The sequence below is a fragment of the Enhydra lutris genome, unplaced genomic scaffold (genome assembly GCF_002288905.1).
Source record: "Enhydra lutris kenyoni isolate GAN:26980312 unplaced genomic scaffold, ASM228890v2 scaffoldscaffold13, whole genome shotgun sequence".
Lineage (NCBI taxonomy): Eukaryota > Metazoa > Chordata > Mammalia > Carnivora > Mustelidae > Enhydra > Enhydra lutris.
Genome location: NW_019154097.1, coordinates 50,042,318 through 50,055,980, shown reverse-complemented (window position 1 = coordinate 50,055,980; position 13,663 = coordinate 50,042,318). Strand labels below are relative to the sequence as shown.

General features: G+C 41.4%; 1 protein-coding gene across 1 annotated transcript in view; it reads left to right on the top strand.

Moving 5' to 3' along the window:
• LOC111145772 (myosin-16) overlaps positions 1-3,546 on the top strand; it is a 64,055-nt gene extending 60,509 nt beyond the window's left edge. The window contains exon 44 of the mRNA XM_022500962.1: positions 3,155-3,546. The gene's annotated coding sequence lies outside the window, so the exon portion shown is untranslated. The remainder of the gene's footprint in view (positions 1-3,154) is intronic.
• Positions 3,547-13,663: the final 10,117 nt, after the last annotated feature.

Genomic DNA, 13,663 nt, shown 5'->3' with positions numbered 1-13,663 from the left:
CTGACCCTACTTTGCTCCTTCTGACTTCAATGCTTCCTGTCTGCCCTGATCTCATGCAGTGGGAATTCCAAAACTTTCCCATCCCTTCAGTGGCAACACTCCCTCTGCATTCTCGAAGCCCTCGGGCATGGTGCTGTCCACCTGTAACACAGGGGCTAGAGGTCATGATGCTCCCCCATCTGGATGGAAGCTCTTTGAAGGCAGTTTCCATGTCTGATGCCACTTGACATCAGGCCTGGCAGACGGGTGCTAATGTTTGTTTTCACCAGACAACCATAAGGACATTTGCAAGCTTATAGCCAATGTGTACTTCCCATCTTTCACATCCCCACAATATCATTATTCCTAAGGATTTCATCAATACTGGTTGAATTTAGACTTCTTACATTAATAATAATAATAATAATAATAATAATAATTAGTTGCTGCTACCATTTCTGAGCACTGTCCCATAGGGGACAATGTAAAACAGTCCTTTCTTATTTTCTTTCATTCAGAATCAACTGAGAAAAAAAATAGGAAACAAACATATAAAAATCAAAATGCTAGTCTTATTATAATTCTAGATTAAGAATTTAATGGGTATCCAACCTGGTCATCCTTGTACTTCCACCCCAGAATTTAAGGCACCTGCAGAACTGAACCACCACAGCCGTGCTCCATAAGGAGCAGCCCCTACTCCGAGGGGAGGGATGTCCAGAACTCATCAAACCTACAAGCAAATCCAAAAAGAGAGACCAGATGGGGGGGGGGTCATCCCTTCCTTCCTGGTTCCTGCTTCCAAACACAGGATAAATCACTCCCCTTCCCATGAGTGGAACAAGGGAAAGATGAGGAAAGTGGCAAAGAACATTATTCCAGAGCAGTGGTTCCATAAAAACGTGGTCTTTTTGACGAGCCGCAATATCAGCATTCCTTGGAAAGTTACTAGAAATGCAAATTCTTACACTTCACGCCAGACTTACTGAATCAGACGTTATTGGGAGATGGGCCCAGCATCTGTGGTTTAACCAGCCCTATGGTGACCAGATGTGTGGTCAGGTGTGTTAGAACCAACGCTGTAGCAGAAATCTCCCCTTACAGAAACACAGAGCCAGGGAACAGAAGTTTCTCCTACTTTTACCAGAACTAGGCACACGGTAATGTTTCTCACTATCTTATTTATCCTATGGTAAAGAGATACATAAACATCTCCATTTGTCAGGTGAGGAAAATGAGCTCAGAGAAGTTTAGTGATTTGCTCATGGTCATACAAGCCCTGTGCTATGGAAAGGCAAACTGTCTTTTATTTTGATTACTATGGAGATGAATAAGGCTGCCCTCTGTTTAGGATTAAACAGAACAACTCAAGATCAAGGATTTGGTTTAGGTTGGGAGGGGATGGAGCTGAAGTCTCAGTATACAGTGGTCCAACCTCCATGGATTATGGGAATTTTCTTCTGGCCCTGTGCTCAAACATCTGGACAGATCAGCCCCCAGTGAGGATAAGTTTCCCCACTCACAGCTCTCTTTCAGTACTGGGTCAGTTTGGGTTTTAGTCCAAAGACCTTAGAATTCAAGCCTAGCCTTTTCTTACCATTTGCTTAGGGAGGAAACAAAAGATAGAAGACACTCTTTTTCTTAATTCTCTAACTCTTAAATAATGGTTAGGTCAAGAAGTTAAGGAAACCAAAGGCTTGCCTTTGGATGAATATACAATTAATGTATTACCATCTCCTCTTGGGGCAAAACCCTGCAAGGGGTCCCATCTGTTGAACTCTCACCTTGGCGGGGGCTACCCAGGCGGCTTCCTGTGCCACCCAGACTCAGGAGGTACTTCAGTCCTTCCACCTGCTAAGTCTCAGCCTCCAGGATTAGCTATCTTTGGAAACAGATCCTCTGAACTGGCTTGGTGACTGTATATTCCTGGGGGGCTGGTCTTGATCCAACAGCTCTGTCTCCAAACCACAAGGCCACCGTCCTGCCAACAGCACCCAAATGTGACGAGGCTTTTTTTTTTTTTATCCCATTTCCCCTTGTTGGTCACAAGGCTAAACATGTCATCAGTAGCCATGAGATGTCTTAAGCAAATTAGTACATGAGTCAACACTCAGCCAAGACCCCACAAGAGTTTAATTTTCCAAAGTGGCTTTAAATTCAGTCCCACAAATACTGACCAAGCTCAGGGTCCTGGGATCAAGGCCCACATTGAGCTCCCTGCTCGGCGGGAGACCTGTTTCTCCCTCTCCCATTCTCCCTGCTTCTGTTCCTTCTCTCTCTGTCAAAGAAATAAGTAAAAAATCTTAAAAAAAAAAAAGTCTAAGAAAAGTCTAAGGCAGTGCCACTCAATGAGTGGTCTGTCTGTTACCTGCCCAAGATAACAAAAGTACAGAAATGGAGAGGAAGTTTATAGACATTTTTACAGCAACTGATACAGTCATGACATCCAAATACATGATCAAAGTATTTTACAAAAGCATTTGTTTCTATATTAAGTAAAATGAATGAACACATTTTTAATGGAAATTTAAAAGAGTAAATAAAATTAATCCCTCACCAGATAGAGAAAGAAAGAAAGGAATTCCAGATATAAGACCCAACATATGCCAAAGTGCAGAGGTCAGATCCATACAAGGGAGCAGCATGACTAGGACAGAGGAGCTCAGGAGGAGGGAACAGTGCTGGATGTGGTGGGAGACAAAGCTAGCAAGACAAGCATGCATGAGGCTGGGAAGGGCCTCACGGGGTACAAGTATTCCATAATTTCCCTAAGGAAATCTTGGTAAGTTTTTAAATCCATGTGTGGGATGTGATGAGCAGTAGCTTTTCTTTCTTGGGAAGACATATCACAATGGAAAAACAAGCCTGTGGGCCCCTCATGAGACACCGCAGGCAGGCCCGTGGTGAGTACTGTATCCAAAGAGACCGTACTCCAGCCCTCTTGATGACCTGTATGGAGTCCAGGCCCAAAGGTGTCTCTAAACCTTCACAAACTCATAAAGAATGGACCAGCTATGACCCAATAATGGTGTCCATTATGAGGAAGGAAGCCTGTGCAGCAGCAGCCCAGGCATCCAGAGGACATTGTTTCTCTAGCAAGAAGGAAGCGAAGATGTCAGAACTCTCAGCTCTGGTCTACAAGGTTTTTCTCACCCTCTCTTTTTTTTTCTTCCAGGGTGACACAGATCTCAATAGCAGACCATTAAGTGGAAAAACATGAAAATAGAAAAACTGGATATCCTGAGAATGTTTACTATGCAAAAGAAAGTGCAAGCCAGAAAGAGACAAGTGCTACAGAATAAAGATAGCTGTGGGGGAAAAGGGTTTGAGGGTGTAAATACCCAGCCATTAGAGGAACTAAAATTAATGTGGCTCCTCTGAGACGGCCTAAGCTGTGTAAGCACTTGGATAACAGTAACAGTGGGTCTGTTTTAGTTGAGATCCTACATGTTCACGTCAAAGACAGAATATGTAATGTCTGTGTGCCCTGGCTGTTTTCTAGAAGTAATTCCTCATGTGGACAATTTTAATGCCCTGTCCCAATGCAGCTTAAATAAAATAAACATGGAAAATGGACTGGAGATTGTTTGTAAGTGAAGAAATATTATTTTTCTAAGGCCTCCCAAATCCAAAGGCAATTTTTACACTATGTCAGAATTCTGTTTTATCCCTATAACCTAGTTCACAGTCTTACTTCTATTGGAAACCATGAGAACTACGTCGTCTTGGTGAGATTCAGTGCAAATTTTGAAAAGGTGGGTCAGAGATATGAAGACGGTTAACCAAGTTTCATAAAGCTGAGAAAACTACAGAATCCCTGAATGGATGTTACAGGATCCATCCAGGCTCAAGACCCACAAGGCCCCCACATGCTCTACCTTGGCATCTCCCAAAATGTTCAGGCACAGGGGAGTTTTCCTTAAATCAAAATTTAACTTTTCCTTAAATCAAGCTGAGACATGCCCCCTAGCGGCGTCTACTTTTTAACCCCGGTTTTGATACCTAGGACTCTGCAGAAGGACCTCAATGGGAGACAGTTCTCATGTCTCTCCAAGATTTCTCTTCTCCAAGGCTGAATATTTCTGGGTCCTTCAACTTTCCCAAGTGTGAGAGGGTTTCCATTGTCACCTTTAACATCCGGACCCTGTTTCTCCCCTCACTTCCCTAGTCTTTGGAGTGCAGGACTGGAGGAGAGAGCACCATGAGGGCTCCCTGCCACTGCACGGCCCTCAGATTCCAACTCCCTGGAAACAGTGTCTTCCCTTTGATTTTAAGTACTCTGACTCTCTCCGACGCCCTGGCAGACAGAAATCATTGTTCAGTTGGTAAAGGAAGGGATATTAACATTCCACTGGTGACTCCCCCACTCTCTCTCCACATTGGCCCATTTCACCCTTGTGATGGTTCTACACCCGGCCCTCTCTGAACAGCTCCGGAGGGAACCCCTTGGTTCTGTCTGTACAAATAGATCAACTGTGAAGACACTGCCCTCTGGTGGTGGGGTCTCTAACTGCTTTGTGTGAATTTCCTGGGAGACACCAAATCACACATAGAATTACACATACTGGAATTTTAGAGTGCAAAGGGATAGTCAAGAGAGTGTCTAGTCCAACTCTCAGCCAATTGGGAGATCCCCTCCCATTACATCCCTGAAAAAATGGTAATCCAGCTTGGACCTGAATCCTTCCAGTGAAAAAAAGGCAGCCCATTGCAGTTTTGACTGACAGTTGTGGTTCAAAATAAAATGGAACCAGAATATGTCTCCCTGTATCTTGCCCTCATTTTGATCTACTCTTCACCTCCGTAATTACATAAAATAAGTCTAATTCGTATACTTTGAAGTCAGAAAATTTGGGTTCCACTTTCTCAGCAGTGGGACTGTGGGCAACTTAACCGAACTCACCTCCTGTTTTCTCAACTGTTAAATGAGGAATAATAACGGTATCTGCATCTTAGGAATGTGAAGTTTAAACAAGATAACCTGGCACAGAGCCTATTATGCACAACACTTAGACACTTGCCTAGTTTCTTCCAGCATTCTGTAGGACTTAACACTTAATCTCCCAAAGGAGACTTGGCCTGGCCTGACAGCCTAGCAGCTGAGAGCAAAAGCCTCTTACTGGAGAAGTGCAAGGGGAATTCCATAAAGTTTGAAGACGTCACCATCATTGCCTGGTGGATAGTCTATCTGTGGTCTCCCCACATGTGGAGAATTTCAGAGCAGCTCCTCACTTTGCTGGAGGAGTTGTGGGGGGAGCAGATGTAGATGGGCTTAGTGACTTGCCCAACTCCAGTTAACGACAGAGCTAGAAATTCTTCTTCATTGGGTGGAACAAGAAAAGGTTTCTGATCCAGTATTTATAAGAAAATGAGTTTCTTTTAGCCACATATGCTGTTTTTGCCTAAGGACGTGTAATTTCAGAATGGCTTGAAGGTCTAAAAGGATATACTCTATAGCCTCACAAAATAATAGATTAATTAGTATCCATGAAGACCAAAATCAGGTTCTGCAGAATAAATGGAGCAAAGACTATTTAAATGGTTTTGCTAAACGTTTTGGGCTAGCTCTCAAGGCTGCTAAATTTTGTATCACTGATTATATTAATTGGGTTTTTTTTCTGTATTTCTTTAAAGATTTTATTTATTTATTTGACAGAGATCACAAGTAGGCAGAGAGTCAGGCAGAGAGAGAGGGAGGGAAGCAGGCTCCCTGCTGAGCAGAGAGCCCAATGTGGGGCTCGATCCCAGGACCCTGAGATCATGACCTGAGCCGAAGGCAGAGGCTTTAACCCACTGAGCCACCCAGGCACCCCAATTTTTAAATCTTTAAAGAAAAAAAAGAAATTGATAGAAGGAATGTTATTGATGAAATTTGAATATGAACCTACAACAAACTTATAATTATGTATTATATAATCAAGTTTCATAATTAACTTATGCTAATTATTTTGGTAGTAAATAGTAATACTGAATTAACTTAAATGTCCTGAATGTGATCATTGTGTTATGATTATGTAAATGAAGGTCTTTATTCTTTTGGTTTTTATTCTTTAAAGATTTTATTTATTTATCTGACAGAGAAAGAGCACACAAGCAAGGGGAGCAGAAGAGGGAGAGGCAGGCTCCCTGCTGAGTAGGGAGCCCGACTCAACCTCAGGACCCTGAGATCATGACCTGAGCTGAAGGCAGATGCTTAACTGACTGAACCACCCAGGCCCCCCAGTGAAGGCCCTCATTCTTCAGGATACATACTGAAGTATTTAGGGCTGAAGAGTCACGATGTCGGTGACTTACAAATAGTTCAACAAAAAGGGGCACCTGGGTGGCTCAGTGAGTTAAGTAGTCAACTCTTGGTTTGGCTCAGGTCATGATCTCAGGGTCATGAGATCGAGCCCCATGTGAGGATTCATGCTCAACAGAGAGTTTACTGGAGATTCTCTCTCTCTCTCTCTCTGCCCCTCTTGCTTGTGGTCTCTCTTCTCTCTGCCCCTCCCCCTGCTTGTGGTCTCCTTTCTCCCTCTCTCTCTCTCTAATAAATGAATAAATCTTTAAAAAGAAAGAAAGAATGAATGAATGAAAGATATGGGAGCTGACAGATACCAGATGAAGGAACACAGTGGGCAGTGAGAACTCTCAGAGGTCAGGAACAAAGAGAGACATCTGAGGGTCAACCTATGCACAGTGGTTGAAACTGAGAGCCTGCAAGAGGTCACTTAGGGAGTGCATGCAGAAGGAGGCAAGGCTTGAGTTCATCACCATTTGAAGTTCAGACCCAGAGGCAGGAACCAAACAAGAACGGTCATGCTTATAAGCAAACCAGCCATGTCATTCAGTGCTTTAATAAAAATATTCATCAGATTTGCAATTTTCTATCACTTTATATTTGTTCCTAGAGAGACATTCTTTGTGTTGATTAGGTTCCCTCCAGGTAGAATTATTGTGTAGAATTATTCAACTTTTTGTCAACAGTTTCATATGGAACTGTCACAAAAGAAGAAGCCCACACATATATCTGAGATATAAGAACATAAAAGCAAAAGTACACTATATATTACAATTAGAACTATAGTCATCTCAAGTTAATCCATTTATGAAAATGAGTCTAAGATCAAAGGAGTTTATATTAGATTATTGAAAAATAAGAAATAAGAATGCATGCAGTGTCTGCCCAAAAATTCTAACCAGTTTCTCTAAACATCACTAAAACCCTCTTAAACACCCATAAAACAATTCTCCAAGGGGTGCCTGGGTGGCTCAGTGGGTTAAAGCCTCTGCCTTCAGCTCAGGTCATGATCCCAGGGTCCTGGGATTGAGCCCCGCATCGGGCTCTCTGCTCAGCGGGGAGCCTACTTCCCTTCCTCTCTCTCTGCCCGTCTCTCTGCCTACTTGTGATCTCTGTCTTTCAAATAAATAAATAAAATCTTTTAAAAAAATTCTCCAAACATTTCCACATAATATAAACATTTTATATGCTTACATGTATCATTACCTAATTATTTGACACTTAACAAACTCCATAGTCATTACATTTGCCAGCAGTATGCAATGATATACACTATACTAGATGAGAATTAAATATTCCCTTTAACCTGCAACAAATGTACTGCAAACCAAATAAACAGTGTGCTAATGTGTTAAAGATATATAATTAATGCAGTAGAATTTAGCAAAATAAAATAGACGAATAGAGCAATTTTTTAAAATAATTACTTACCAAATGATTCTGGTAATGGAGGACTGGGGTGACAGACAACTCTCCCACTAGCCATAACTAGAAAGATGGAAAAAATATACAAAGATAAGAGAGGTAAGAGATAAGAGAGAGCTAGTCAGATAGAAAATAGCAGGTCAATATCCAAGAGAAAAGAGAACATCAGAGAGTGAGACTTGCATTTTAGGACTGCTTTACCCCACAGACTATTGGTTGATTCCAGACGAGGTGGCTAAGAACCTGAACAGTATTTCTTAAAAGTCTATCATACTATGGAGACAAAAGATGGAGTTCAGGGTCCTCCAAAAACAAGGGTCCTGGTAAACCTCTGTTGTAGTAGTCAGGGATCTCCAGGAAAACAAAAACAATAGCAAATAGACAGATACAGACAGATCTACAGTTACATCAGTAGATACACAGATATAAAAACACATAATAAAAGGAATTGTCTTGGGGCGCCTGGGTGGCTCAGTGGGTTAAGCCTCTGCCTTTGGCTTAGGTCATGATCCCAGGGTTCTGGAATTGAGCCCCGCCTCGGGCTCTCTGCTCAGCGGGGAGCCTGCTTCCCCCTCTCTCTCTCTCTGCCTGCCTCTCTGCCTACTTATGATCTCTCTCTGTGTGTCAAATAAATAAGTAAAATCTTAAAAAAAAAAAGGAATTGCCTTATTTGATTATGGAGGCTAGCAAGCAAAAAATCTGCACAGTTGATATTCCTGTTCAAGGCTGAAGGCCAGAACTGCCTGACAACCAGAAAGAGCCAATGTTGCAGTTCAAAGGCTACCAAGAGGAAGGAATTCTTTCTTACTTGGGAGTGGTCAGCCTCTCGTTTTATTGAATGGTAAATAGATGCTATTATTGGATGATGTTCACCCACATTATGGAGGGCAATCCGCTTTATTCAGCCTGCCAATCTAAAATGTCAATCTCATCCAAAAACACCCTCACAGAAACACCCAGAATAATATTTGACCAAATATCTGGGCTCAGTTATGTTGACAAACAAAATTAGCCATCACATCTGTGCTTTGGGATGGGACACTAGGAATAAGGGTGAATTAGAAGATGAATATTCTTCTCAAGAACACTCTTCCCAGCCTTGAGTCATCTGAATGGCCCAGAAAAATCCTAAATCCTAAAATTAGTTTAAGGTGATCCCAGATTGCCGACATCCTCAGGCACTTGGCAAAATGAGAATGAAAATTTTATCTGGGCAAAGATAAAATCATTTTAGGTCTGAAATTATTCCTACATAATTTAAAAATTAAAATGTTAGACACAGCATTGATAACCAACCATAGAAGAGGACAAGAATACAAAATGAGAACCAGTCAAAACGAGTTGGTAATGGAAACAATCCCACAGGACCTCCAGTACATGGCAAATACACAATATTTATTACAGAATTAAAATGTGTGACAAGAATAGCATCTAACTATGGAGAAGAATAATAAGTGAGTTAAGGTAATCTAAGACCTTAGCATTACCCAGGAAGAGAAAGTACCGATCACTGGTGTGCTCTATAGGAAAAAAGCCCTGATCTGCAGCCTTTGCTACTCTCTATGGTATAAATGCTCCCACGGTCGCCGATTTCAAGCTACCAACAAGAGGTTACTGAACATGAATTTGGGAAAAGACAGCACAAGCTGTTCTCACGAGCCAGTGTGAGCACGCTCCAGCACACTTCTAAATTAATTCTTGAAAATGAAATAATAAAAAATAATCAATCCAAAAGAAGGCCAGAAAGGAGAGAGGAAAAAAAACAGAATAATCAGGACAAAATAAAGCATATAATAAGATGATTGAGTTAAATTCAAATATATCAGTAATTACTTGAAGTGTAAATGGATGGATATTTCAGTTAAAAGATAAATATACTGGGGCGCCTGGGTGGCTCAGTGGGTTAGGCCGCTGCCTTCGGCTCGGGTCATGGTCCCGGGTCCTGGGTTCAGGCCCCGCATCGGGCTTTCTGCTCGGCGGGGAGCCTGCTTCCTCCTCTCTCTCTGCCTGCCTCTCTGCCTACTTGTGATTTCTCTCTGTCAGGTAAATAAATAGAATCTTTAAAAAAAAAAAAAAAAAAAGATAAATATACTGTAATCAAAAACCATCTGCATAGGGATGCCTGGGTGGCTCATTTGGTTAAGTGGCAGTCTTCAGCTCAGGTCATGATCCCAGGGTCCTGGGATCCAGTCCTGCATGGGGTTCCCTGCTCAGCAGGGCTCCTGCTTCTCCCTCTCACGCTACCTGCTGCTCCCCCTGGCTTGTACTCTCTCTTTCTCTGCCAAATGAATAAATAAAATCTTAAAAAAAAAAAAAAAGCAACTGCATGCTGTTTATGAGCAACACATCTAAAAGCATAAAGTAATAGAAAAGTAGAAAGTAAAAAGAAAAAAAAGATATACTAGGCAAACTCTAACCCAAATAAAGCTGGTACAGCTATATTAATATCAGAGAAGTAAGTATTAAGAGCAAAAGCACTATTAGAAAGGAATATTCCAGGGCACATGGCTGGCGTAGTTGGTATCCCATGGGACTCTTGATCTCAGGGTTGTGAGTTCAAGCCCCATGTTGGGTGTACAGCTTACTTTAAAAAAATGTGGGGGGAGCTCCGGGGTGGCTCAGTCAATTAAACACCTGACTCTTCATTTTGGCTCAGGTCATGATCTCAGGGTGGTAAGACTCAGCATGGAGTCTGCTTCTCTCCCACTCCCACTGTCCCTCCTCCTACTCATGTGCTTGCACATGCCTGTGTGCTCTCGCTATCAAATAAATATTTTTTTAAAGACTTTATTTATTTATTTGACAGAGATCACAAGTAGGCGGAGAGGCAGGCAGAGAGAGAGGAGGAAGCAGGCTCCCCGCTGAGCAGAGAGCCCGATGTGGGGCTCAATCCCAGGACCCTGGGATCATGACCTGAGCCAAAGGCAGAGGCTTTAACCCACTGAGCCACCCAGGCGCCCCATCAAATAAATATTTTTTTTTAAAGATTTTATTTATTTATTTGACAGAGAGAGATCACAAGTAGGCAGAGAGGCAGGCAGAGAGAGGGAGGGAAGCAGGCTCCCTGCCAAGCAGAGAGCCCGATGCGGGACTCGATCCCAGGACCCTGAGATCATGACCTGAGCCGAAGGCAGCGGCTTAACCCACTGAGCCACCCAGGCACCCCAAATAAATATTTTTTAAAGAAGGAGTATTTCATAATGATACAACATCTAACTCATAAGACATAACAATTCTATAACATAGAGGCACCTATAATAAAGCCTTAAAATATACAAAGAAAAAAATAACAGAGAGTAGAAAGAGACAACCCCATGACCACTTGGGAGATATTAAGACATCTTTCTTAGTAATTAAAACAAGCAAGCAGGGCGCCTCTCCGTCTGCTTGTGAGCTCTCTCTGTCAAATAAATAAATAAAATCTTTTAAATAAATAAATAAATAAAACAAGCAAGCAAAAACAAATTAGTAACTAACATAGAAATTATTCAATTAAGGCATAAATCAATCACAAAAATATAACTTTAAACTCCCATGTTTAAAAATTAAGAAATGCCAATTCTACACAAACTCTTACAGAAAATTTAAAAGAATACTTCTGAACTCGTTATGAAGCCAAAATTACTCAAATACCAAAACTAAAAAAAAAAAAAATTACCAGAAAAGTAAACTGCAAAACAGTATCCTTTCTAAGCCAAGATTTTAAATTGCTAAATTCCTTTTTTTTAAGCATTTGTTTTGACTTTGTTATTACTTTTGATAGTATTTTTTGAGGAAGCTGCTTACAGTCTCTAAAGAATTTTTTTAATGTAATCTCTACCCCAACCGCCACCTCTGTCTGCCCTGCCTACTGCTTCCCCTGCTTGTGCTCTCTCTGACAAACAAATAAAATCTGAAAAAAAAAAAAAAAAAAAAAAAAAAGACCAAGGAGGACTTTTTGCAACAACACGAGCTGAGCCCAAGGTGGAATGTGGTACTTGATCCCAGGACCCCGGGATCATGACCTGAGCTGAAGGCAGACGCTTAACTGACTGAGCCACCCAGGAACCCTAGTTAATGATTCCTTACATGACAACAGATAAATGGACTTCCTCAAAATTAAGCACTTCTGCTCTTTGAAAGATATTAACTCAGATAATATATGAAGAGAAGCCACAGATTGGAAGAAAACAATTGGGAAACAATGAATTGTGACAATCAACTTGGTACTTTACATTCAAAAAATAACTGCCACAATTTATTGACTACTTTTAATGGCCAAGGACGGACACACATTTTGTATACATTCTCTATTTTAATCCTAAGGAACAACCCTAAGAGATGGAAACTATAATCCTCATTTGACAGATAAATTTAAGAGAAGTTTACTGATTTGTCCAAAAACATATAGATGATAATCTGCAAAACCAAAATTTGAACCCAGTTCTATTTCCAACATCAATGAACTCAAGATCTTAAGTACTCCATTATACATCTTTCTATTAAAATAACCTGAATTGGGGGCGCCTGGGTGGCTCAGTGGGTTAAGCCGCTGCCTTCGGCTCGGGTCATGATCTCAGGGTCCTGGGATCGAGTCCCGCGTCGGGTTCTCTGCTCGGCAGAGATCCTGCTTCCCTCTCTCTCTCTCTCTGCCTGCCTCTCCATCTACTTGTGATCTCTCTCTGTCAAATAAATAAATAAAATCTTTAAAAAAAAAAAATAAAATAAAATAAAAAATAAAAATAAAAAATAAAAAATAAAATAACCTGAATTGGGGCACCTGGGTGGCTCAGTGGTTAATACTCTGCCTTCAGCTCAGGTCATGATCTCAGGGTCCTGGGATCGAGCCCTGCATTGGGCTCTCAGCTCAGCAGGGAGGCTGCTTCTTCCTCTCTCTCTACCTGCCTCTCTGCCTACTTGTGATCTCTGTCTGTCAAATAAATAAATAAAATCTTAAAAAAAAATAACCTGAATTTGCGTAACATGGAAAAAGCGTTAGAAGCAAAATGTGTACGTGGCTGCAGCCTCCAGATTTACAGGCCAGTGAACTACAGATTTTACTTACCAAATTAGGAAAACAATCCCTGGTATTCATAAGTTTGCTCATGTGTTTGTCTCATAAGAATGATGTCTGTGATAGTATAGTATTTATATACCATCTCAGACTACCTTATACCTCTAGATACACCGCAAACTAAGTGGTACCATCCCTGTGCTATGGAAATGAACTGGTTAGCCGCCTAAAGCGCAAGAATTTGCATGCATTTTTCAGTCCTCTGTATTGAATTGCATAAGATCCTTTCCATAGGAAACTTTCCCTCCTTGGAACCATTGAGGACAATATCTAAAGGAGTGGGCAATTAGGGCAGCATCTAAAGCATAAGCATTATTAACCATTAACACAGAGTATGCATTTGTGTTTCTGTCCTTTTGTTTGCTTATCGCTTTTATAGGCATTGATTCAATAAATATTTCCAACAGTCTTTGTGGTGAGTAGGTGGTAAGCATTAACCAATGTAAGATACAAAATGGGGGGAGACGTGAATCTGGTTGGCTCAATTGGTAGAGCATGAGACTCTTGATCTCAGGGGTCATGAGTTTAAGCCCCACATTGGGTATAGAGATTACTTTAAAATTTTTTCTAAAAAGTGGGACACCTGGGTGGCTCAGTCGGTTAAGCATCTGCTTTCAGCTCATCAGCATCCCACGGTGCTGGGATCAAGCTCTGCATCAGGCTCCCTGCTTTGCAGGGAATTGGCTTGTCCCTCTCCCTGCTGTTCCCCCTGATTATGCTCCCTATCAAATCAATAAATAAAAATCTTTTTAAATTTTTTTTTTAAAAAATGGAGGTAGACTGGCAGTAAGTGTTCATTGTCCAGGTGGGGCTCAAGGGAGAACCAACCTTCTTACCCCCCCAAACCACATTCCAGATACTAAATCAAGGCCCTCCTGAGCAGATGGAATCTTTAGGCCTTTGCAAACATGTAATCTTTCTGA